Here is a 25,581-nt window from a genome sequence, read left to right on the forward strand (position 1 = left end):
ATAACACCTGTTCTGGGTACGGGCACATGAATGAAGTGTTGAAGCGGAAGCAATTTCATTACATTTAACTGACTCCTAACCTGTCCACAAATAACAATTAGAATATAACAGGCATTGCCCTTCTGAAATGTTCCCCTTCTGTAACAGGTCCAAATGTACATTTGTCCATACCCTCTTTTTCACTCCTGTTGTTATTTTAGTGCATGTTTTGGGCAAACTGGCTCAAAACATGTTACCAAATATGCAAGACAGCACAAAAATGCCAGCAATTCAGCTGTTGTTTCCTATATGATACTTGGACTGCACGTTCTTTGGGGCATGGCCAGCTCATTCTTCTGTATTTGTGCAGCCAACCTAGTCTGTGATCCTGTCACCACCGCGCTTCATCATCACCCTCATCATCTGTATGTTCAACCGCTGAACCGAACGAGGTCAGGGCATGGACACACATAACACTTAGACTGGTTTAAACCTGAAGCAGACAGGCATACAAACCTATTGAACAAGTTGAAAACTTTCTGGAACAGTTCAAAAGCATGCCAGGAGAATGCAGTACTATTTTGAAAAGGACCGCTGTGAACCCGTTCAGTATTATGTGTGGACACCAAGCATTCAGACCTAAACCTTGGGGGCTGTCCTGAGAAGTGGGAAATGTGGGTGTGGACTCCTCCAGGAAGAAGAGGGTATTGGACCTGGGTCTTTTGCCACCTGCGTGACCATTTGCAATAGAAAACAAGGGCTCCTGCTTCTGTAAGGGGAAAAGTGCAACAGGGCAAGACCTGCAATCTAGTGCATGCAACTGCTAAAAGAAAGAAGCCTAGAGGCAGCAGGGCTAGGAAGTACCAAACAGAGTGGCTACCCTGGGGTGAGCTGCCCAGCAATAAGCCACAAAGGGGCAGAGCTCTAGGCAGTCAGATAAGTTGAGACTGGATCTGCAGAACAGCTGGCTGCAGCAGAGGGGAGCAGGCTTATTAGTGAGCAAAGGAGAAATCCCTGTGCCTGGTGCAGAGAATCAGAAGTTCAGGTAACCAGACGGGGAGAAGCTTAGGGGAAGATGGAGTGGGCAGCCTGACTCTGGCCTCTGCAAGGACAGGAGCTCCTGGGAAGTGAGGTTGTTGGGGACAGAGGCTCAGGCACCCAAAATACCCTGAAGATCTAAGAGGAGATAGCTAAGAGGGGAGTGGGAGTTGCCTAAGTGGAGTTTAAGAACTTTAGTTTAACGCAGTTTGCTTTCATTTCTGTATCTGACTGGAGGCTTGGGTTGTGACTACAGGGCCGATGGAGAATACAAATAGGATTGCCTGTGAAGCACTCCACACTGTACGGGACTGAGGCCAAGATAGAGACTTGCAAGGGTTTGGGATCCAGCTAGATGCATGGGCTAAAGCCAAATGGTTTGTAGGCTGAAGGTCAGGGACTCGGTGAACTAAGGGCAGCATTAGGGCCAGAGGGCCCAATGAAGGAAATAGAGGCTGAAACACAAGGCATGGGCATGGCTGTAGAGGATGCTGGAGGCAGAGATGACCCGATTAGAGTGCAGGGCCTGGAGCAAATCAGCTTGTGCGGGACCCTGCCCCTGGGTGCAAGGAAGCTGGCAGTAGATTCAGCAGCGGGGCGGGGGTGAGCAGCCAGATGTGTTGGATTCAGCTGCAGGAGGGAGGAAAAATCCTGGAGAATGAAGCAGTATTCATTTCTGGGGACATATGACCTGCAGATTTGAGCTCACTGAATATACAGAACTAAATGGCTTCACAGCTGAAGTTCCGGGGAACTTGTACTCTGACGGGTCCCCAAAGGACGGCTCGGGGTTGACCTGGTGGCTGCAAGGCCCCATTGACTTGCCTGGGGTTGACCTGGTCTCTGGAGAACTTGTACTCTGATGGGTCCCCAAAGGACTTGAAGTAGAGTACCCCCCAGTTACGGACTTTGACAGCAGCTACACTTTAGATGCCCACTTGGCAAAACAAGACTCTGAACTGTATGTCTGTGCAGTGCCTGAAACAACAGGGCCCTGATCTCAGTCACCGCAGGCTGAATCCTACCTCACCTCTCATGTCTACATGACACTTTTATAACCACGTAACTGCAATTTAACAAGTACACCAGGTTTATTAGCTCTCATGACAGAACAGAGTCATCCAGGAGCAAGGCAACATAGCAGGAGGAGGAGAAGGAACCCCTTTATCCTTTCACCCCACTAGCCTAGTGGTTAGGACACTTGCCAAAGGTGCAAGAGACCCAGGTGCTGGGCCCCCCTCGTGCAAAGAGGTTTCAAACCTGCCACCCCAGCTTCTTAAACTGCTCTAACCATCAGCCAGGGATAATCCAGTGCTCAGAGTATCCTCCAGCACGTCTCTTGAACCTGGCACACCAGGAAACCAGGAGAGAAAGCAATGAGGGGCCAGGAGGCAGAAGGATTATAGCTCAGTAAGACAGATATGGCCCTGGGAGGGAGCCCTGAATTCTAGCTGCTACTCCTAAGGGTTTTTCTGCCACTTGAACTTAATATTCATCAGATAAAGTAGACAAACACCAGTAGGAACATTTTTGCCCCAGGGAAGATGTGCCATATTTCCCAGAAATATGAAATTTCTCCTAGGTGGAAATGAAATATGAATTTATTTCCACCTACAAGAAATGTTATCATCTTTGCATTCTCCTATGCCTAAAGAAGCGTGAGTGTGCCCAAAAGCTTGTAAATAAAGACATTTAAAATATATATATCTAGTTGGTCTAATAAAAGATACCACCTTTGCCATGAGGTCTGATTCCTTTCCAGGAAAGTATCCACCTCAGCTAGCTGCCCTTCTCATCACTCCGCCTATCTTCCCCTATTGGCTGCCCAGGGAGCTTCAACAAAAGGGCTAAGGGTGCTGTGGATAATGCCTCGCCCACAGCCAAGTATCTACAGCACTGGATAAGGGTTCCTAAAATCTGGCTCTCCCTTTTCCTGGCAAATGGCCTAACCACTAGGATCTTGGCTACAAGGTGGAATGATTTTCCAAATCCTCCCCCCGCTTTTCCTCTGTCAAACACCCACTAGTCATGGGTTTTCTGTGATAAGTTTTCAGACTTAAATGCCCCACTGATTCTATTCTGCCTGGGCACCTATGCAGCCAGGCTTAATATATTGAGAAGAGAAGCACAAGGCAAGGGCTCCTGTACAGGATTTCTACTGTGCGCAAGTGTCAAAACCTGCGGTTACGCTGTCTCTTCGATGCCACTTAAGCACATGATGGTAAGGTAAGATGTGCAAGGTTTCCTGCCTTGGGCCTTGATTTCTGTGCAGTCAACCATGAAATATATACAGTGAGACCACATAAATTGAATCAATTCCAGTATCCTACATACGTATCTGGTCAGGTCATCAAGGATTTGGAAATCTTCATCCAGGCCAAGTTCTTTTCACAGTTCATTGATCATTTTGGCTGTCTGCACCACTGTGAACAATGTCTCATAGTTGTGAATCTTATCCACTGCAGACTTTACCCAACGGGACTTGCTACTTGGTTCTCCCTTACTGTTCTCCATGATTTCAGACTCCTTCTTGAGCAAGACTTTTTTCTTTATCACCATCTCAAATTGCCTTTTAATGCTGCCAAAATTGATGGAGGAATCTTTAAGGGACCTATAGGTTTTTTTCAAAATCCTCCATGGCTGGGATGTAAATCTTTTCCTGAACCTCATCCAGGGAAAGAACTGCTTCCCCTGGGAATTTGCCTTTGGCTTGTTCTGCTTTCAGCTTCAACAGTTTTGGAAAGTACTGGCTTTCCTTTTGTGTGTAGACTTTTCTAACCATATCATCATATTTAGCAAGTGCAGGTGGTTCTGAGTCTGCACTTTTTTTCTCTTCCTTGACAGAGAAGGTCTTCACCGACATCTGATTTTTGATGCTTTCCTTTTCATCAATGCTTTGTGCCATGCCATCCAAATCAACTAAACAGGGAGGGAAATATAGATTTAGTAACAACCAGACTTGCATATGAAAGTGAACTGTCAATCAGATGAAAAATAAATTCTCAGTCTAGTCTTAAATGGGAGGAAGCAGTATCTGACTATCCCCATATGGTCTCCTTTTGAACTCATGCCTGAGAATTTGCCAGAGATCCCTGGATCTATCCTGTTGGCTGGACTAGAGCAAGGCTTTTAGAGACAGCTTTCCCATCTACAAATCTCAGTGCTAGGGAGTTCTCACTTTTCAAGCTGTTTAACTGCTTCTTTTCTATTCCCTTCTTTGAATCAGTTAGAAAATCCATGCCAGCCCTATGGGAGTTGTGCCAATGGCTAATTCCAGTCCTCCTTAAACACTGGTTCCCCATTTACCTTCTGGACCTGTCTCTATTCAGCTTCCACTTTCTAGATCTCATCTTGCCTGCTAGGTTAAAATACACTCCTCTCTGAGAAATACCTTTCCAAACAAACACGTACAGATCATGATCAAATACTCTCTTAGCTTTCTCTGAAACAAACCATAGAGGCTGAGCACTTTTAGTCTCTTCCTGTGAGAGACTAAGTTAGTCCAGCAGTTCTTTTCTGAACTCCTTTCTAATTTCTGAATATCTATTTTGAAGCATGGGTGTTGAGCCAGGATATACTAGCTGGTAATATAGTCTCACTATTGTTTTATATAAAGGTGAGGCTAACTCTTCTCTTCATCAGTATTCCCCTACTGATACTTTCTAGGATCACCTTCACACTGTCAGCCACAGAACCACACTGGAAAACGATATCCAGCTTGCTTTCAACAGGATCCTCTACCTCTTCCTAGTGTCACTGTCTGCTAGGGCACAGAGCCTCATCCATTAAGACGGCTAATAATTTGATTATCACGAACAGCAGAAGAACAGAACTGGACAATACCTTTTATGACAGCTGAGATGGAGTTGCACATTTTTATAAATGCACACCTTTGTTTTTTCTGCTCTTCCAGTTGCTTGTGCTCCTTTTCTCTGATATTAAGCACGAAAGTTATATTCTGATGAGTAAAACATTCTGACTTTTTAGGTGATTTATCTGAAAGGGAGAAAGTGCCAGAGAGTAACCAAGGTAGTCCTGTCTCCTTATTCTTGCAGACAGCTTGGGGCAATTGGTCTGCGACAGGTGGATAGAGCTTCTTTTACAGACTGAGCTTGGCAAAGAGCCTTGTCCCCCTAGCACTTTTTTTTGTTAAATAAAACATAGAAAAGATATTGCAAGTGGCACCTAACAATAAAGCTCTTATATGCAGAGGCTTGTTTATATAATGTGAAATTAAGTTGCCACAGGAGATTGTGGAGGCACATAGGATACCCAGGTTCAAAAAGAGACTGGATAAATTTAGAGATGACAGATGTATTAATGGCTACTGTACAGAATGGTGAAAAACATTTCCTCTGGCATCTCTAAGGGCACCTACACACACACTGGATGTCTGCTCTGATGTGTGCTGATTAGCACACACTCGAGCAGACTCAACTAATCAAGTCTGCTGGAGTGTGCTAATCCGCATGCTCCAGCAGCCTCTGGGGCACATGAATTCACCATCCCCGCACTTAAAAATAGCGGCAGGGGTGTTTTAACTAAAACTCATTTAATAAACTTTAGTTAAACCACCATTTTGAAGTGCGGGACACTGAATACACATGAATTAGAGCAGCTCTGAAAGCACATGTAAAGAAGTCCTAAACCAATAACTGGTGGATGCCAGGGAACATACTGAATAAATCACTTTAGAGATTACCTTGTTTCATGCTCTCCCTCTGTAGCATCCATCCCTACCATTGTTGGAGAAACGATACTGAGCTAGATGGACCCTTCCTTTAATCTGACCCAGAATGGCACTGCTTAAATTCTTATGGATAGCATAAATTGTCAAAGATTAATATTACAAATGCTTATAACACTGAAAATGTAATTCAACTAGATGTTCAGTGGGAAGGGTGTATTTCCATATTGTAATTCAGTTCCCCACTTTTAACATAACCGTTTGCAATTTCTAGAACACATCTTTTAAGACACCTTCTTTATATATTATATTTATTCTTAGTCAATGGGTTTATGTTCCATGAAAGCTGAGATGACATTTTTCAGGCACTTTTTTTTCTTTTCCCTCTTGCCTACGCTAAAAAAAAAGATCATATTTACTTAATGTCACTCCTGGAGAAAAGTATACAACTTACCAATGACGCACAGCATAGCTGTAAATCTCTGCTTGTGCTTTAGAACGCCCTGCAGCACACTGAAGGGGATGTCTCCTAAAAATAAATTGTCACCCACAAAGGAGAGCAGCTTCAACACTTTAGAAAGCAATCCTTGTGTTTTTTCATTGATACAAATTTGTCCCTTTACTTGTTCTGTAAAAAAACCATAAAATACAGTAAGGTACAATGGTAGCATTTCTGGAACAAACTGCTCTGAAGTAAACCCACCCTGGGCAGGCAGCTACATGAACGTGCATTTGGGAGCAGATTTTCTCCCACTCGGTGGATCAGGACAGAGAGCTGGGAACTACCCCTCCCCGACAGATCTTTCCAAGCCACAGGCTTTGATTGCTCAATTGGGGCCACGGGGCTGGGAAAAATCTGTGGGGCTGGGTCCTGCCCGTGACTGGGACAATTCCCAGGCAACCCCAGGCTCCACGGGGAAGTCTATATGTGCATCCTGGATCTGGCTGGGGACCGTCTGAAATGGATGCACATGCAGACTTCCCCACAGCACGGGGCTGGCTGGGAACTGTCCTGGTCTGAAGCAGGTCCAGCCAGCTGCCGGCTGTGTGGGGAACTCTCTTCGTGCAGGTTGCTCCCAAGTCCTATATTAGGGGCTGTGTGAAACTTCGGTCCCTGATTCTATTTGGCAGAGATTCAGCCCGATTTGGTGGCCAAGTCTCCAAATCTGAATTGAATCAGAGGACCCCTTAATTTCTCTGAATCGATTCGGAGAGATTCAGACAGATTCGGAGATTCGGACATAGACACAGCTTTAAATGCTTTTTCTACATACCTCTAGGTAGCAGGTGGCTCGTGAATGTTGCAAGGGTGGGACGGATGGAGCGTCCCACAGGAACGCCGGGGTCTCCCTGTGCACTCGGCAGCAGACCCAGCAGTGGACCAGAAGTGCTTCTGGGAAGCACGCAGAAGGGGCCTCTCCACGCCCCCCTGGCTTGGCAACTGGTGCCTTCTGGGTCTGGGGCGGGCACCCGGGGTCCCCCCATGGCCAATCGCTGAGCCAGGGGGTGCAAGGGGTGGGGGCCCAGTGTGCTCCCTCGCAGACCCAGAAATAGAGTCATCTGACTCCCCAAATCACTGTCCCCGATTTGGGCCAAATCCAAATCTGAATCCTAATTTATATGTGTAAAAATGCAATTGGGTTTCTGGTGCGACCTCACTTTCCCCCCACAACTTTGATTAAATTATGTTGCCAACAAATTTAGCTCATTTGGATGTCACTGGCACAAAATGTCCATCTGGAAACTTACGGATAGCTGAAATAATATCCTGGCCCAAAGAGGAATCAAGAAGCCATACAAGAACACTCCCTGTCTCCTCTTCAAAACATGTAGGCTCCTTTATCAATCTCAGGTCTTCCGTCCACATGCTTTCAATGATAGCAGGTAGCATTTTTTCAACAACTGGTGTCTTCATTCTTGAGAAATTGCGAGTGATGTGTTGCAGACCCGTAACCTACAAAGAGTATTTTGTCCAGACACAGGTAGAGATATTTTATATGCACCAGTTTGCAACATCTATACATCACTTAGTACTCGAGCCATCTATATAATATGAACAATATTACCCAAAAAAAGCCTAAATCAGTGCAAAGCTTGAATAAATATAGTGAATGAATTCATACACCATTGAAGAGTAACGAGCAGTTCAGGAATTGTTGGTGTCCAGCCCTTCTGCCCAGTGCAGCTCACATAGATGCTATACAGAATCAACATACCTCGGCTTTTGGCATCTCTTTGATATTTTGAATGACATGTTCCAAAAAAGAAGACTCCTTGATACTTTTCAGTGTTAAGCAAATCCTTGTAATAGCCAAACAGGTGTTCATGCTCTATCTAAAAGAAGAAGATACTTGCTTTTTTAACCACTCTTTTGCTTTCAGTAAAACATTTCTTAAAGTGCTCAAAAGTCAGTTTCCCCAGCTGGTATAAATCTGAACTGTGGTGTTGGAGCTACACCAGCTTACACCAATAGTGCACCTGACCTGTCTTTATTTCCATGTCTAGGGCTGGAGACACAGGGTGGCAGATCAAATCTATAAGTTCCATCGACCTAATTCTTTCCTGCCTGGTAATGGCCATTGCCATTCACTTCTATTTGCCAAGAGGGTGCAAATGGTTCCAGGCCACTGGGCATGTCTATACGTGCATTAATGAGCTTTTCCTAACATGCATTAAATCTAGTACTTCCAGGCTCTTATACACATGCAGGGAGCCCACTACAATGCACTGGAGACAATGCATCAGAGCAGACACGATTAATTGAGTCCACTGGAGCGAGGAAATTACCACACTCCAACAGACTCTAGCATCACATGTATCATTGTCCCCAAGACGAAAAGTGGTGATGTCGTGCTTTAAACTAAAGCTCATTCAATGAGCTGTAGTTCAAACCATCCCACTGTCATTTTTCAGCACAGGGATTCTGATACACATGATGCTAGGGTGCTTTTACTTAGTGTGGCTCACTAATTAAAGCGCACCCCCCATGCCTCCTACAGCACATGTAAAAACGCCCTCCAGTATGAGGTACTATACAAATGTGCATCAGGCTACGCTAATGTGCACAAGTGCACTTTTTTTAGCTGACACTTAATGCGCAGTAACCTATTTTACTGTGCATTAGGGGATTAGCATGATTTTTTCCATGCCACTCTAATGCACGGTACAATAGGCTACTGAGCATTAAAGCACTTGTGTAGATGGGTCCGCTGACAATGATAGTAACAACTTAGCCTCGGTTTGTCTAGGCATAAATGACGGCATATGGGCTAGTGGATGTAAATAAAAATACAGGACAGGGAGGAGTTGCCCAGTCAAATGAGCCGCAAATGAGGCCCATACTGCCATGGTGGAGGCAGGACAACCACCAATACTTGATTGTGACATGCATGTGTAACAACACCCTGTCGCAGGACACTAAGGTGTGCCTGATCCTTTAAGAGCAGAAAAGAGCCTAGCTAGAGAGCTATGAGACCATTTATAACCATCTCACCATCACCTTGTGCTTGCTCACCTGTCTACAACTGGGACATCTTTGCGCTACCACCACCAAAAATAAGAAGCTCAGAGAAAAACTCAGCACACATGAAAATAGCTGGTCTACTGCAGAAGGTAAAAAGGGCAGGGGAGTGGGAAGCTATCCATTTAATAAACTCACCTTTTTTATCCACTTGGTACATGAAAGTTGCATAGGTTTTTGCCACTGTGTTGTCCATTCCGCACAAAACAGTTTCACTGAAAGAAGCTGTTGCCATTTCTAGAAGCAGAACAAACTCATTAGTTGACTGTTTCTTAATTAGAATAGAAAACAGGATTACTTTCAGCTTAACTGCTTTTTATACTCACATCAATGTCTGTTGGAAAGTTGCTAGTCTTCTGTGGCTTGGGAAATGCCTTTTTGACCCACTTCTCAAAGTCCTTGCATCTTGCAGTTCCTCGTAAGTCATTAAATCCCTTGAAAATAAGATAGAGTGAATCATAAAAAAGGAACAGTGGGGGCACATTCAAACCAGGAAAAGAATCTCACTACAGTCAAGGCTGCATCTAGTACTCGATAGCTTAAGCAGCACTGTAAAACACTGAAAAGTAAGTTGCTGGAGAAATGAAGTTGAGCCAAATTGCCACAAATTGACTAACAGAATTCTTTTTTTTTTTTTTATGCCTGACATATTGTGCTTTAGAAACTAAATTTTCTCCAAACCATGGGGAAAAAGGCCCCCAAAACCAATCTCTTTTTGAGACACCTTGAAAAACAGCTTTTAAAAATTGTTACCAGTCCAAATGATGAACATATCATCTGTGTATCGTAGCTGTAATGAAGATTTGGTGGCAGTTTTCACATTCACACCATTGCTCCTTGTTCTGTCATCTGCCACCTCTGAGAATTGTCCAGCTCCACCCCCTTTGGAACCACCCTTCATTATCAATATTCATATCATTATCATATTCAATCCCACCTCAGGCTTCACTTTTGCAGATAAATAAGCCCAATTCCCTCACCCTCTCCTCAGAAGTCATTTGCCCCAGTCCCTTTACCATTTGCCCTCCACTGAACTCTCTACAATTTGTTTCCATCCTTTCTGTAGTGGGGGGACCCAAAACTGGATGTGGCATCTAGATGTGGCCTCATCAGTGCCAAATAATTGGGAATATTCACTTCCCTCTATGTCCTGGTAATACTCCTACTAATGCAGCCCAGTACTAGGGCTGTGCAAAGTTTAGGGAGCCGATTTGATTCGATTTGGGGGAGATCTGGCCTGAATCTCCCACGCTGAATCGAATTGGGAGACCCACAAAAAGGTCCAAATTGAATATGAAGCTTCCGAATCCATTCGGAGAGATTCAGAAGTGTGAACGGGTCGGGGTAAATAATGAATATTCTCTCGTTGGGACTCACCTGCCACACCTTGATGTGATGGAAGAAAGATCAATTAGTTCCCCAACAACAGTCAATGTAGAAAATAACCCAACTTGAAGAATAAAAGTAAATTAGGTTTATTAAGGTGCTCCCCTGAAGTATAGGGAAAGCTGGCGTTTACAAGTGTCCGTTTCTCCACCTCCCCATCCCTGTCGTGTGGCAAACCCCTGACTGTGCTAGCTACAACTCCTCTTTGTTTTCCTTTGCAGGTGGACCACCCACCCCCAGCAATGCCCTTTATGCCCACAGCCCCCAGACCCATGGGGAAGGGAGAGCCCATCAGATCTCTCCCGGCTCCCCACTCCCCTGAGCAGGCTCTGCCAGGACAAATCCCCTGGACCTGGAGCTGCTGCAGGGCACAGGCTGAGACTGGAGCAAGCCCTGGGGCTGTGGGGGCTCTGGGCTGATGCCAGTGGGGCAGGGAAGGGGCAGGCTGTGGGGCAGAACAAGGAGCTGCTCCCTGCCAGGCTGGTGCGGGGTCTTAGGCCAGTGGCAGAGGGAGGATGGGAGGGGGCAGAGGGTCCCGGGGTCTCCACTGGGGGAAAGAAAAGAGTAGTTGTAGCCCGCACAGTCAGGGGTTTGCCACACAACAGGGATGGGGAGGTGGAGAAATGGGTGCTTGTTAAAGCCAGCTTTCACTGGACTTCATGGGAGCACCCTAATAAAACAAATTTACTTGTATTCATCGAGTTGGGTAATTTTCTGCATTAACTCTCATCAGGGAACTAATTTCTATGACTTCTAGGGCTCTCTTAAGCTTCAGTAGGCAACTCAATTCGGAGGCGATTCAGCCTGATTCAGCAGCCGAATCTCCGAATCCAAATAAGCAGAATTGAATCAGGACAGCGATTTGACTCACCGAGTCTAATCACTGCCCCTCTGAAGCACCAAATCTGAATTGAATACTTGCTGCTTCACACAGGCCTACCCAGTACTCTGTTAGCCTTCTGGGTAACGAGGGCACCCTGTTGGCTCCTAGTCCGCTTATTGTGCACTGCAGCCCCCGATCTGCTGCCAGATGACGGGAGGCTGGTGCGGCCCATGCCAGGGAGAGCGGTGCTGCCGCTGTCCCAGCTGGCCACACCAGCCTCCTGTCATCAGGCAGGCAGACTGGGGACTTGCCCACAGCCCTGGGAGGGCTGCAGGAGCTGTGCCAGACTCCTCCCGGGGGTGTGGGCAGGACCCCAATCTGCCGGCTGGATGACAGGAGGCTGGTGCTGCCGGCTGGGACCAGAGCTGAAGCCAAGTAAGCGTGGCTTTGAAACTTGAAACATTTCGAAACTTTGGAAACGTTTCAGGTGCCCTTGTTTTGTTTCAAAGCTGTTTCAAAGGCTTTTGTTTCATTTTGATTTCGCTGTTTCGAGCTCAAAACACATTGAAGCAGTTTTGAAACAAAACACCGAGTGAAATTTTGCACACCCTAGCCTGCAGCCTACTCTACCCTGAGGAAGAAGCTGCAACTTCTGTGGACGGATATGTGGCTCAAGGATTGGACTCTGCAGTCACCTCAAGACCCATCAGTGAAGTGTGATAGAGTTTATCCCCAAATCACAAGCTAAGTATATTCCATCTCGGAGGAAAGGAGGCAAGAGGGCACAGCAGCCCCCCTGGCTCTCCAGGGACCTAGCAGACATCCTGAGGCTAAAAAGAAAGGCCTACAAAGGATGGAGGACGGGATTCATCTCCAAGGAGAAATATTCTGCACTGGTCCAGTCCTGCAGGGAGCAAACCAGGAAAGCCAAGACTGCAACTGAACTCCAATTAGCTTCAAGTATAAAGGACAATAAAAAGTCCTTTTTCAGCTATGTGGGGAGCCGGAGGAAAAGCAAGGGCAACACTGGACCCTTGCTGAACCAGATGGGGCAACTGACAACTGATGCCCAGGAAAAAGCCAGCCTATTAAATGGGTACTTTGCGTCGGTTTTTCATCAGTCCCATGAGACGCCCATGCCCACTATGGGACAGGGAGGTCCAGGTGAGGGAGATCCCCTGCCCTCCATTAATGCTGACCTCGTGAAGGAACACCTTGAGAGGCTGGATACCTTCAAGTCAGCTGGCCCTGACAATCTGTAACCCAGGGGACTCGAGCTGGCGAGCGTCATGGACCAGCCCCTGGCATGGATCTACAAGAGCTCCTTGCACTCTGGTGTAGTGCCCGAAGACTGGAAGAAGGCCAATGTGGTGCCCGTCTTCAAGAAAGAGAGGAAAGTGGATCCAGCTAACTACAGGCCCATCAGGCTGACCTCTATCCCGGGGAAGATCTTAGAAAAGTTTATTAAGGAGGCCATCCTTACTGGACTGGCCGAGGCCAACATCCTGAGGGATAGCCAGCATGGGTTTGTTGCGGGTAGGTCTTGCTTGACCAATCTCATTTCCTACTATGACCAGGTGACATATCACCTGAACAAGGGAGAAGAGATTGATGTCCTATATCTTGACTTCAAAACAGCCTTTGACCTGGTATCCCATGGTCACCTCTTGGCAAAACTGGCCAATTGTGGCCTTGGGCCCACCATGATCTCCTGGCTGGGGAATTGGCTCCGTGGTCAGACCCAGAGGGTAGTAATTGATGGCAGTCACTCATCGTGGTGCCCTGTGACCAGTGGGGTCCCTCAAGGCTCTGTCCTTGGACCCATCCTGTTCAACATCTTCATTAATGATGGAGCAGACTGGCCAAGTTCACCGATGACACCAAACTCTGGGGCAAAGCATCCACGCCAGAAGACAGGAGGGTGATCCAGGCTGACCTGGACAAGCTCAGCAAATGGACGGACGAGAACCTGATGGTGTTTAACACTGAAAAATGCAAGGTTCTCCACCTGGAGAGGAAAAACCTGCAGCATCCTTATAGGCTCAGCAGTGCTACGCTGGCTAGTGCTACGGAAGAAAGAGACGGAAGAAGCCCCCCGGGTCCCTCTTAGCCGAGCCGGTAGGGAGCCGCGCTCCCGAGCCACGCAAACAGGCACGGTCTGTAAGAGCGCGCCGGCGTTTGCAGCGGCGGGTGAGCAGGCGGGGCCCAGAGGCTGACCCCTGCTCTGCTAGTAAGGGCAGTAACTCCTGCGATGGTGTGGACACGGAGTGCTGCCAGGGCCCCTGCCCGGGGGGCGCAGCCTTCCCGGGGCTTGTCCGAGGCCTCCACCCAGACGGAGCCCTCGGGGGGGCTGCCGTCCTCCAACCCCCTGGCCTGCGGGAACTGCCCAGCAAGGTCTGGGGGGGCAGGGACTGGGGACTCCTGCACCTGTCCTGTAGGTATCCCCTGGAGGAACGGGTGCGGGGGCTCCTGGAGGAGGTTAGCAGGCTGAGGGGAATCCGTGAGGCAGAGGAGGAAATTGATAGGTATTTTCTTTCTCTGCAGGGTGGTACGACCGAGGAGAGGGCAGCCCGGGATGAGCCCTCCACTGCTGAGTGGCAGACAGTCTCCCGTGCCAGGGCTATTAACCATGTTGCGGCACCAGTTCCTCCTGTCCATCTGGAGAACAGGTACGAGGCCCTGGCAGCCCTGGAGGAGGAGGGAGCAGTGGAAGATACCAGGGAGGAGACTCTGCGCACACAATGTCCTGTGCGGGCGGCGGGAGTCAAGAGGCCTAAGAGGAGGAAGCGTCGCGTCATCGTGATTGGTGACTCCATCCTGAGAGGTACGGAGGGCCCCATCTGTCGCCAGGATCCCTCAGCACGTGAGGTCTACTGCCTGCCCGGAGCGAAGATTCAGGATGTGAAGGGGATGCTCCAGTCCATCATCCAGCCCACCGATTATTACCCCATGGTCCTTGTCCATGTGGGTACTAACGATGCGGCCAGGAGAGCCCCTGATCGCCTGATGGAGGACTACCATGCTCTGGGAGGTGTGCTGAGGGAGATGGGCACACAGGTGGTCTTCTCTTCCATCCTGCCAGTGAGCGGTCGAGGCAGACGCCACGAGATGTGCATAGCGGAGACCAACTGGAGGCTACAGGAATGGTGCTTCGAGGCGGGCTTTGGCTTCCTCAGCCATGACCGGCACATCATGATGAGAGACATGCTGGGATGGGATGGGCTCCACCTTTCCCCTAAAGGTAAGCGTGTGTTCTCTTCCAGGTTGGTGAACCTCCTTCGGCGGGCTTTAAACTAGGCTCGTCGGGGGAGGGGGAAGATGAGGGCGGAGGAGACGATGAACTACCAGGCCCAGCAACAGCCAGTGAGCCCAGACCAATGGTCAAAAGGGAGAAACAGGTAAGTGATGGGGGACGGGGCATTGCTGAGACTAGGGGGTCAGTGGGCACAACCGTTGGAGGCCTCAAATGCCTCTACACGAATGCTCGAAGTATGGGGAAGAAGCAGGAGGAACTCGCCCTCCTCCTAGCTGTCACCAGCCCTGACATAGTGGGGATCACAGAAACGTGGTGGGACTCATCGCATGACTGGGCGGTGAGTGTCAAGGGCTATAGGCTATACAGGAGGGACAGGATAGGAAGGAAAGGTGGAGGAGTAGCACTCTACATCAAGGAGGAATATACTTCCTCGTCAATTAGCAAGGGGGTAGAGGGGGGGGACTCTGAGGTGCTCTGGGTTAGAGTAAAAGGCAGTCCAGGGGATAGAGACTTAACGGTGGGAGTCTACTATAGACCTCCCAACCAGGGAGAAGAGCTCAACCAGGAATTCTTAGGTCAGCTCACAGAGGCAGTGAGGACTAAGGATGTGGTCATCATGGGGGACCTGAACTTCCCAGACATCTGCTGGGAGGAGCAGTCAGCCAAGTCTGATTGCTCACGTCGGTTCTTAGCCAGAGTGCAGGACCTCCATCTAACCCAGGAGGTGCACAGCCCCACCAGGGGAGATGCCTTGTTGGACCTGGTGCTGGCCACGGCTGACGACCTGGTGAGGGGGCTGCGGGTGATGGGCCACCTGGGAGACAGTGATCATCGCTTGCTGGAATTCACCATCCAGCGTAAGGTGGCAAAGGGCTGCAGCAAGGCAACAGCCCTAGACTTTAGGAGGGCTGACTTCAACAAGCTAAGGAGGATTGTTGGGGAAGCGCTGAGGACCCAGAGGGGAAGGGAGCCAGATGTCCAAGGTGAGTGGTTGCTCCTTAAGGAGACGATCCTCCATGCCCAAAGGGAGGTAATCCCAACAAGGGTCAAAGGGAGCAGGAGGGCACATAAACCCCCATGGCTCACTAGGAGCATCCGGGAATGTCTCCTTGCTAAAAGGGAGGCATACACCCAATGGAGGGATGGGGTCATCACCAAGAAGGACTATGTTACAGTCGCCCGAGGATGTAGGGGGGCAGTCAGGAAGGCCAAGGCAGAGATGGAGATAGGACTAGCTTCCCGGATTAAGGACAATAAGAAGTCCTTCTTCAAATACATAGGGGGTAAAAAGAGGGTCCCGGGTAATGTGGGGCCCCTGCAGGACATGATGGGCAACTTAGTCATCATGCCAGATGACAAAGCTAACATATTTAACGATTTCTTTGCCTCTGTCTTCCTAAGTAGGGACCAGTTCAGCCACCTCCCTGCTGGGCCCCCCTCGGGCCCCGGGAGAGACACGCCTGGGCCAGGGGTCAGTGAGGAGTTAGTTAGGGTACTTCTGGAGAGGCTGGACGTGTTCAAGTCCGCTGGTCCGGACGATCTTCACCCTAGGGTTCTACAGGAACTGGCCGAGGTCATTGCGGGACCCCTGGCGCGGCTCTATGAGCACTCGTGGTGCTCTGGTGAGGTGCCGGAGGACTGGAAGAGGGCCAATGTGGTCCCTATCTTCAAAAAGGGAAAAAAGGAGGACCCGGGAAATTACAGGCCAGTTAGTCTTACCTCAATCCCGGGTAAGCTCTTTGAAAAAATTATCCTGGCACACATCCAGGAGGGCCTTGCAGGGGAATGCATGCTCAGGGGCAACCAACATGGGTTCATCAGTGGCAGGTCTTGTCAGACCAACCTGGTGGCCTTTTACGATCAGGTCACCAAATCATTAGACGCAGGGGTTGCTGTGGATGTAGTCTTTCTGGACTTCCGGAAGGCTTTCGACACTGTCTCTCACCCTGTCCTCATCAAAAAGCTGGGAGACTGTGGTGTCGATGCCCACACGGTCAAATGGGTCGCCAACTGGTTGGAGGGCCGCACCCAGAGGGTGGTAGTGGATGGGTTCTTCTCGACCTGGAAGGACGTGGGCAGTGGGATTCCGCAGGGCTCGGTCCTCGGGCCCGCACTGTTCAACATCTTCATCAGTGACTTGGATGAGGGGGTAGAAAGCACCCTGTTCAAGTTTGCTGATGACACTAAGATGTGGGGGGATGTGGGTGCACTAGAAGGGTGCAATAGGCTACAAGCTGACCTTGACAGGTTGCAACGGTGGGCAGATGAGAATAGGATGGGGTTTAACACTGATAAGTGCAAGGTGTTGCACATGGGGAGGAAGAACCGGCACCACACTTACAGGTTGGGGAACTCCCCTCTTGCCAGCACGGAGACGGAAAAGGATCTTGGAGTCGTCATTGACTCCACGATGAACATGGGCTGGCAGTGTGGGGAGGCAGTCAAGAAGGCCAACCGTACCCTGTCATGCATCCACAGATGCATCTCGAGCAGGTCCAGGGAGGTGATCCTCCCCCTCTATGCGGCACTGGTCAGGCCGCAGCTGGAGTACTGCGTCCAGTTCTGGGCGCCACACTTCAAGAGGGACGTGGACGATATGGAAAGAGTTCAGAGGAGGGCCACTCGTATGATCAGGGGTCAGCAGGGCAGGCCTTATGAGGAGAGGCTACGGGACCTGAACCTGTTTAGCCTCCACAAGAGAAGGTTAAGGGGGGACCTTGTGGCCTGCTACAAACTGGTCAGGGGGGATCAGCAGGTATTGGGGGAGTCCCTGTTCCCCCGTGTGCTGCCAGGAGTGACCAGGAATAACAGTCACAAGCTGGCGGAGGGTAGGTTTAGATTAGATATTAGGAGGCGCTACTTCACAGTCAGGGCGGCTAGGGCCTGGAACCGGCTTCCAGGGGAAGTGGTGCAGGCTCCTAGCCTGGGGATTTTTAAAAGGAAGTTAGATGAGCACCTTGCCGGGGTCATCTGACCCCGGTGCTCTTTCCTGCCAAGGCAGGGGGTCGGACTAGATGATCTACCTAGGTCCCTTCCGACTCTAGCTACTATGAAACTATGAGACTTGGGGGTCATCATTGACCACAAGATGAACATGAGCCTGCAATGCGATGTTGCGGCTAGTAAAGCAACCAAAACACTGGCTTGCATCCATAGATGCTTCTCAAGCAAATCCCAGGACGTCATTCTCCCCTTGTACTCGGCCTTGGTGAGGCCGCAGCTGGAGTACTGCGTCCAGTTTTGGGCTCCACAATTCAAAAAGGATGTGGAGAAGCTTGAGAGAGTCCAGAGAAGAGCCATGCGCATGATCAGAGGTCAGGAAAATGGACCTTACAGCGATGGGCTGAGAGACATGGGGCTCTTTAGCCTGGAAAAGCGTAGGCTCAGGGGTGATCTGATGGCCACCTATAAGTTTATCAGGGGTGACCACTTGTGTCTGAGGGATTGTTTGTTCACCAGAGCGCCCCAAGAGATGATGAGGTCGAATGGTCATAAACTCCTGCAAGACAGTTTCAGGCTGGACATAAGGAAGAATTTCTTTACTGTCCGAGCCCCCAAGGTCTGGAGCAGCCTGCCATCGGAGGTGGTTCAAGCACCTACATTGAACACCTTCAAGAGCAAATTGGATGCTTATCTTGCTGGGATCCTATGACTCCAGCTGACTTCCTGCCCTTTGGGCGGGGGGCTGGACTCAATGATCCTCTGAGGTCCCTTCCAGCCCTAATGTCTATGAAATCTATAAAATCAAGTGCTTGCAGCTACCACCACTGCATCCTAAGATGGGGAAGTCTAAGCAAAGATATTCTCTGGACCCACCACGAGAAAACCTGTAATTAAAAACAATCAGTTCAAAAGAGTTTGACCAGGAGCTGAGTAGTGAGCAAGTAACAATGAAGTCCACAGGATGGTGGTGACTCAAGGTGCAGCACCTTATGAAGTGGTGGGAATACAAGGAAAATACCTTAGGTTAACCAGAACAAAAGCAGACCTTGAAAGATCATCAAGTCCAACCCCCTGCTCTGCGCAGGAATACTGCTGAGATCAAATTATCCCAGTAAGGTGTCTGTCCACTCTGTTCTTGAAGACTTCCCAGGCTGGGGACTGCACCACCTACTTGGGAAGTATATTCCAGATTCTGGTCACCCTTACCGTAAAAAAAAAAGTTCTTCCTTGCATCCAACCAGAAACCCAGAAACCATCCTCTAACAGTTTACGGCCATTGCTCTTTGTCCTCCCCTGGGGGCAGATGACCCCCAGACCTGGGTAACCATGACTCAGTGTGACATGTTTTATGTCTATTTATGGCTAGTATTAAGCTATGCTCATTTTTATGTATGTTTTATGTTTGCAGGGGGGGCAGCAGGGTTAGGGTGTTTTTGTTAATCTGTGAAAATTTCTAATACTGATCTGTGTTCAGAGTCTGTATTTGGATATTGCTATTTCAACATTTAAAGAAAAAGACTTTAAATTCCCTTTCACCTGATTTTTTTAACCTAGTTATGAAGACTTAAGAGAACTGTACAAAGGATGGCAAAATAAAGCCCATTTTGCAGATGAATACACTGAGGTACAGGGCAGCAATGTGACTTGCTCAAAGGGCAAGGACAGCGCTGGGGATTTCTCGCTGTCTGACCTTTATAGCAGCTCACGTGGAAGAGAAATAGGGAGTTCCTTCAGTGCTTGAGGGGTGGTGGGAGGGGGGATTAATGTAGACCACTGACAAGTGCAGGGTGGGAATGGGGATGGGATTTTACTTGTACCAACTCTCTTCACTCAAGCAGCAGCTATTAGTGCTGTAGCAGTGCAGGATTCAGCTGCTGCCAAAGAGGAGTGGGTTTGCTGCATACCAGCCGCAACAACCCCGGACACAGGCTCCCGAAGAGCCACCCCTAGTGCCGTTTACTCCTCTTCCCTGCCAAGACATGCTGCATGGCACAGGGATGACCATGTTTCCTGTAGCAAAAAACCAACAAACTTTGGAGAGAGGGGGAGGCACCATTGTACTCACTCTCCTGCCCCCCAGAGATGCTACTGGGTGAGGTGCTGAGCTCCTACAGCCAGGCAGCACAGACCTAGTCCTGTCCTGGCAAAGATAGCACCCACACCTGCCACAGGTAAAGCACAGAAACAACAAAGGCCAGTGTCCCACTGCTATGAGAATTGTTAAAATATGTTCAAAAGATCCAAGGAAGAAGATCCATCCATGGAGCTGACAAACTGAGGAGCAGGAAGTGGGAATTTGAGCAGAGGCTGGGCTACAGCGTATTTTATGGGTACTGTTAAGACCAAATGTTTCTCAACAGAGCTCAGAAGTGTGGAGCACCCACCAGGAAGAAAATGCATGTGGACAATTTTTCAAAGGATGACAAAGTATTTTTGTGGAGTCCGTAAACCCCGGCATGATGTCACATTGCATGAAAGACAGATACAATTTGTGGGTACCGACAAGGACAAATGTTTTCTGACTGTAACGTTGATGTTAGAGAAATTCTTATCAGAAGTACTTCCATAAGGTTCATTTTACCTTTTTGTTTTTCAATAGGTCCTCTGATGGAGAGAAGAAATTTAAGTTTTTTAGTGCTGGTATCACTTCATTAGACCATGAGTTCTTAAAGCAATTTTTAACAAATGCGTGTGCTAATTCCTCACCCTTCAGAATATCTTCCAAGTCCTTTTCCTCTAGGACAGGCTTCTCCTTTTGTAATAGAAATCTGTGGACAAAACACATATTACTAAATGCTTGCCTTGTTTAACTTAGATATCATTAAAAAACTAGCAGAAATATAGGACTCCAAATAAGCCTATTCTTATCTATGGTTAAAACATTCTCCTGAGATTTGGAAAATGTGGGTTTAAACTCCTTCTTAACAATTAAGGAAATAAGCCTGGGTCTCCCCCTCCCTGAGTGGGTTTTCAAACCACCACACTACCATATAGAAAGTGAATACCCCTACTATATCATCTAAAAGCAAGTAATCACTACTGAAATTCATGGGGGATCCAGTCCTGCCTAGAGGAATGCCCACTGGAGGAATGCCTAACCTCAGAGGACTCAGGCAAATGCAGATCTTGTTCCAAATCCTAGTGTGCTTCTAAGGGTACTTAAGTGCCTTATAATAGCACCCAAGTCATTGAGCATGATCCTACCTGAGCCTTGCGAAAAAAAAAAAAATAATGCTGACTTGTGTTTGGTTGCCTAAAATTCATAATGTCATCTTTGGGCACCTGCATCTGATCCTAAAAAGTTCTCTCTAGTGTCCTATGCACCTATACATGTGGGGAAGCAATCCACAGCATCCATCTAGATTTCTAAGTCTACCTATACCATCTTCTGATCCTATTGTGCCTAGGAAAGCACACACATTTCCAGACATGTAAACTGGAAAGAATCCTAGACATCAACTGTTATAGTGAAATGAATGCTGGGGTGGAGGTAAAACAACTAGCTTTAAGAATAGGAGACTCAACAAAGAACAAGGCCCTGTTTCCACTGCTAGATATGTTTTACACTGGTCCATGACAGGCGTAGGCAATGTTTTTTGGCCACAGTGCTGAAAAAACCACAATGTCTACCTTGGAAGGTGCCGGTGTGCCAACATGCTGGAGCCCGGAGCAGCTGTTTGCAGCCTCCCAACTGCAGCCAGGCCATGGAGCTCGGTCTACTTGCAGCCTCCCAGCTGCCTGCTGGAAGCAGCCTGGGCTCCGTGGCTGGCAGCAGCAACTCGGAGCCTGAGCTGGCAATGGTGTCCCAAGTAAAACGGCCTTGCATGCCATGCTCAGCACACGTGCTGGGGATTGCTGACCCCTGGTCTATGCAGTGCAAAAAGCATAAGCAGTTCTAGCAGCAGAGGCTGCTCCTATATATAAGAAAATGACAAACTGTCCCTGCTTCACATTCATGGGAAGATAGGATATTAATGACTGTGGAGTACCCCAATATTATACCAATGGGGTCAGACAAGTGTTGGAGATGGACAATGCCTGGTAGGTGTCAGAAGTAAATTTTAGTAGCCCAGTTTTTAAGTAAGAGCTTAGTTTGAAGGACCACCAAGTGACCACACCTCCTGTTACTCCTGGGTTTGTACACTGCTCTCACCAGAGGCAGAGCCTGGGTGGGGAGAACTTTGCTGACTTTTGGAGAACAGCAGTGGGTGACAGTCATACCTGCCATGGACTCAGGTATCCACAGTTTGCTGGTGGCTATTACCGCTGTGGCTGCTGCATAGGCTCAGGCTACTGTGGCTTGTGGACAGATTTACCACACACCAGCTGCAGCAGACAGCATGCACAGCATGGGCTTCTCAGGAGATACCAGGCTGGTCCCGCCCTAGATCAACACCTGGGTTGGTACCCCACTTGCCTTTGCCCAGATATGTTACTGGGTCCAGCTGAGAACTGATCAGCCCACGGCAGGCATTGCAGCACTGAGTACTGTGAGGCATTTCAGAATCTACTTCATAACATGCAACTGGTGTGGCACAAAATTCAGTCATAAATATTAGCGCAGAATGACAGCAGTCAGACTCCTAGCCCTGCCTGCAAGCCTACCTCCTTGTCCCATTTTTAGCCAACAGAGGAGCCTTGCAGCATGGATCTGGGGAGTGAAGTGGGAAGTGTCAACTACTTACTTACCTCTGAGCCAGGACTCTGTCCTTCTGACAAGCTCTTTCAGAACAGAATGAGAAATATTTTCCTGAAATGAAAGAAAGGGCATATATTAAAAGCCTTTGTGAAAAGAGGTGAACATCATGTAGCCCAGTGATTCTCAGTTAGGATGCTACAGCACCCAGGCTGGGTATGAGATCCTTTTTAGGGGGCATTGGGCAATATTAGCTTTCTTAGGTGTGCAAACGCCTACCACGCTTCACAAAGTAAACCTAGAGACTTTGAATAGGAACACATAGCATCAAAACCATTGACCTGTTGTCGTCTTTCTGAGTTCTTTGTAACATAACAATTGTTCTATTATTTTTCTGTGGTCAAAAAGAGCTGTCATTTTCTAAGAGGTACCTTGATTTTTTTTCAGAAAGGTTGTCTTAAGTCTGAGGTTGAGAACCACTGGCATAGCGTTTTTTGGGCAGGTTTGAAAGGATTTATCAGGAAAGCCTCCTGAAGACATGATATTCATGGAGAGTGGGCTGTATCTGCACAACAGGGTAAACTGCTACACCTACACAGAGGCATGAAATGCAGCTGAGAAGAATTAGGAGAGGTTGGGAGTAGTGATAAACCAGCTGCCTACTCTCTCAGCTCCAGACAAGACATGAGAATTATAACCAATAAGTTAAAATTACTAAATGCTAAGATTTAGTGAATAAAGATAAACCATATGCCAGATAGCTCCAACCTGTAAGAACATACTTGTTGTAAGTGTTCAGATTAGTTCACAAACACATGCGCAACATATGCCTTTATGTAATTAAAAGTGTAGGGGCTAGGGTGGTGCAGGCATCGGTGCTAAGGTGCACAGTTGACAGGGCGCAAGTTCAAGGCCATCACAGAATGGCTCATGGTCAGATTCCAATGAAACCTGTGACTTCTGCTAAAAACCTTGTCACAAGGGTATGAAAAAAGAAAGGACTAAGAGTGTGTTTTACCCAATGATTGGACTAAAGGTGTACTGATGTGTATAAAAGGGATGCATAATTGGGGAAGACTTTGGATCTGTGTGCCTCTGCACTTGTCTCCTCTGTCAGCCTTCGGGATCACAAAGCTGGCCGCGAATAAAGCTTATGTGGTTATACTCAGCGTCTGCCTCCTCAAAAGTCGCAGACAAAATTACATTACATTTGTCACACAATCAGCCCATTGGAAGTGCTCTACAGCCATGCCCTAACAGAGAAGCATGGCTGCAGAGAGCTCCAATCACATGACAAATTAAGAGCTATTGTATGAGGACTCGAATGAAGGCAGTCCGAAGTGGAGTGCCTTCATCAAGTCGTGTCTGCTTCTGCAGCTGGGCAGCTGCAGCCCAGCCTGTCCCCAGCGCCGTCTCAAGATGGGATGGGGAGAGAAGAGAGGGGAGGGACCTCAGGCTGGTGTTGGCCCAGCCTGTGCTGGAGTGGGGCTGGATGCATTGGAGCTCCCCTGAGGCAGGGGGTCCAATCCACCTGCCACCACTTCAGCTCAGGCTGAGCAAACACTGGTCTGAACTTCCTCCCTTCCCTTCTCCCCTTTCCCATCCTGAGACAGGACCAGAGCTGGGAGAGGAGTGGCACGGCTAGGGGAAGAGTCTAAAGGCACACACTCTCTCTTGATGAATCAGCTCCAAACTGGAGATTGATCCCCCACCTTCCCAACCACCAGCTAATGTCTGCTGGGTCGGGAGGAGCAGTCTAACTCATGGTGCTTTCTGTGAAGCACCATAAGTTAGACCAGGGAACTGCACTTCTGTCTGCACCTAAACCGCTGCAGTAGGAGTTGACAGCAACAACACAAAGTAGTTTAGCTTTTGGCATTCAAACAAAAAATGCATTACTTTTCATGGCAAATTTCAGTTCTGCCTGAAAACCAAAGGCCTTTTTTTTCAGATGAAAACAAAACCTTCTTGCATTATGCACATTTGTTTTTCCTTTGAAACATCCTTTTGTGTACACAGAAGAATGTACTCTTCACAAAATAAAGCAAAAGTCAAAACCTCTGAAAACCATTTTTCTCATTAAACACATTTACCGGTAAATCAGCAACATGGCCTGGCCACCTTCATCACGTAGCATTTTGCACTACTGCAGCTATCATGCGAGACTTGAGTCCACAATATCCAAAAATTTAACAATAGGCCAGTTCCAAAATCCCACTAAAGCCAATAGCAAAACCTTCAGTATAACCACTAGACCCTAGGCTGACTGAGTTCAGTGCTGGAAAACACAGCAGCTGCATTTAGACAATGGAAAATGTAATGAAGGACACTGGATAAAGAAACAAGTAATAAAATTCAAGCAAAGCACCTCTTTAAAGACTTACAGAAAGTTACTAGGTCTACTCCAAAATTTCTCAATCTTTTTTTCTGAAGAAAATGTGGATTTTTGATTAAACAACATTTTTCACAGAAAGCCTCTGCTTTCTTAAATAATCTCCAGTTCTCATAACCACCTCCCCCCTCAAAAAAAACAAACCACAAAACAACAAAAACAACCAGGTCCTTAAATCTAAATGGATGCATTTGGGTCATTTTTCCAGTTTTTTGATGTCTGGGGATGAAAATATTTGGATTCTGGTTAATAAAAAGGTGTTTGGGGGGCAGTGGGGGAGAATCAGGTTTTTAATTTTTTTAACCAAAACTATCCTTTTCCAACCAGGCCTAGACTTTGAGTTCAATGATCTAGGTTCTTTTATTTTTTTCTCCATCTACTTAATCTTCTTATGAAAATGTCCAGGTTGAGTTCCTGTGTGCCTACAATTCTGTCTCCACAAATTTAACTCGTTCCTTGTTTTGGTTTTGATGAAATTTTCTACAGGATCCAATAACTTTTTTGGGCCAGAGGTAGAAAATTCAGCCCTATGAATTAAAGGTTTGTAGGAAGCTGACCCAGAAAAGCTCTTGGCCGGCAGCCTTACCTCGATTTCGCCTTTAGTGAAGTCCGGTGAGTGAACGTGCACCAGGAGAGGCAGAAGTGGGAACTGAATTCGAAGAGTAAACACCTCGGCAAGACTGTTCAGGGTGAGTATCTCGACGATTTTCTTTACCAGAGGAGCACATTTCTCAGTGAAGGTCCGGTGAGCCGTGATCATTTTCATAACTTTCCTGTGAAAACAGATGATCTATACTTTAGCAGATGTCTGCCAATCTTTTTGGTGTTCTCCTAGTTACATTTGAGTGTGCCTTATAAATTCAATTCTTTATCAGATAGAAATAATGGACAGAACAGGAAGGAACATGCTGGAGGAATACG

The 25,581-nt window shown here is 47.8% G+C and overlaps 1 protein-coding gene across 1 annotated transcript in view; it reads right to left on the reverse strand.

Moving 5' to 3' along the window:
- The window catches only part of LOC149861912 (uncharacterized), a 115,669-nt gene that overhangs the window by 48,779 nt on the left and 41,309 nt on the right, over nt 1–25,581 (reverse strand). The window contains exons 17-26 of the mRNA XM_090054787.1: nt 25,247–25,433; nt 22,322–22,382; nt 20,339–20,400; nt 9,551–9,658; nt 9,363–9,461; nt 7,921–8,038; nt 7,454–7,658; nt 6,159–6,332; nt 4,861–5,013; nt 3,352–3,936 (exon numbers count right to left, since the gene is read on the reverse strand). The gene's annotated coding sequence lies outside the window, so the exon portion shown is untranslated. The remainder of the gene's footprint in view (nt 1–3,351; nt 3,937–4,860; nt 5,014–6,158; nt 6,333–7,453; nt 7,659–7,920; nt 8,039–9,362; nt 9,462–9,550; nt 9,659–20,338; nt 20,401–22,321; nt 22,383–25,246; nt 25,434–25,581) is intronic.

This window comes from Crocodylus siamensis, chromosome 6 (assembly GCF_052110815.1).
Source record: "Crocodylus siamensis isolate JL-2025a chromosome 6, ASM5211081v1, whole genome shotgun sequence".
Classification (NCBI taxonomy): Eukaryota; Metazoa; Chordata; order Crocodylia; family Crocodylidae; genus Crocodylus; species Crocodylus siamensis.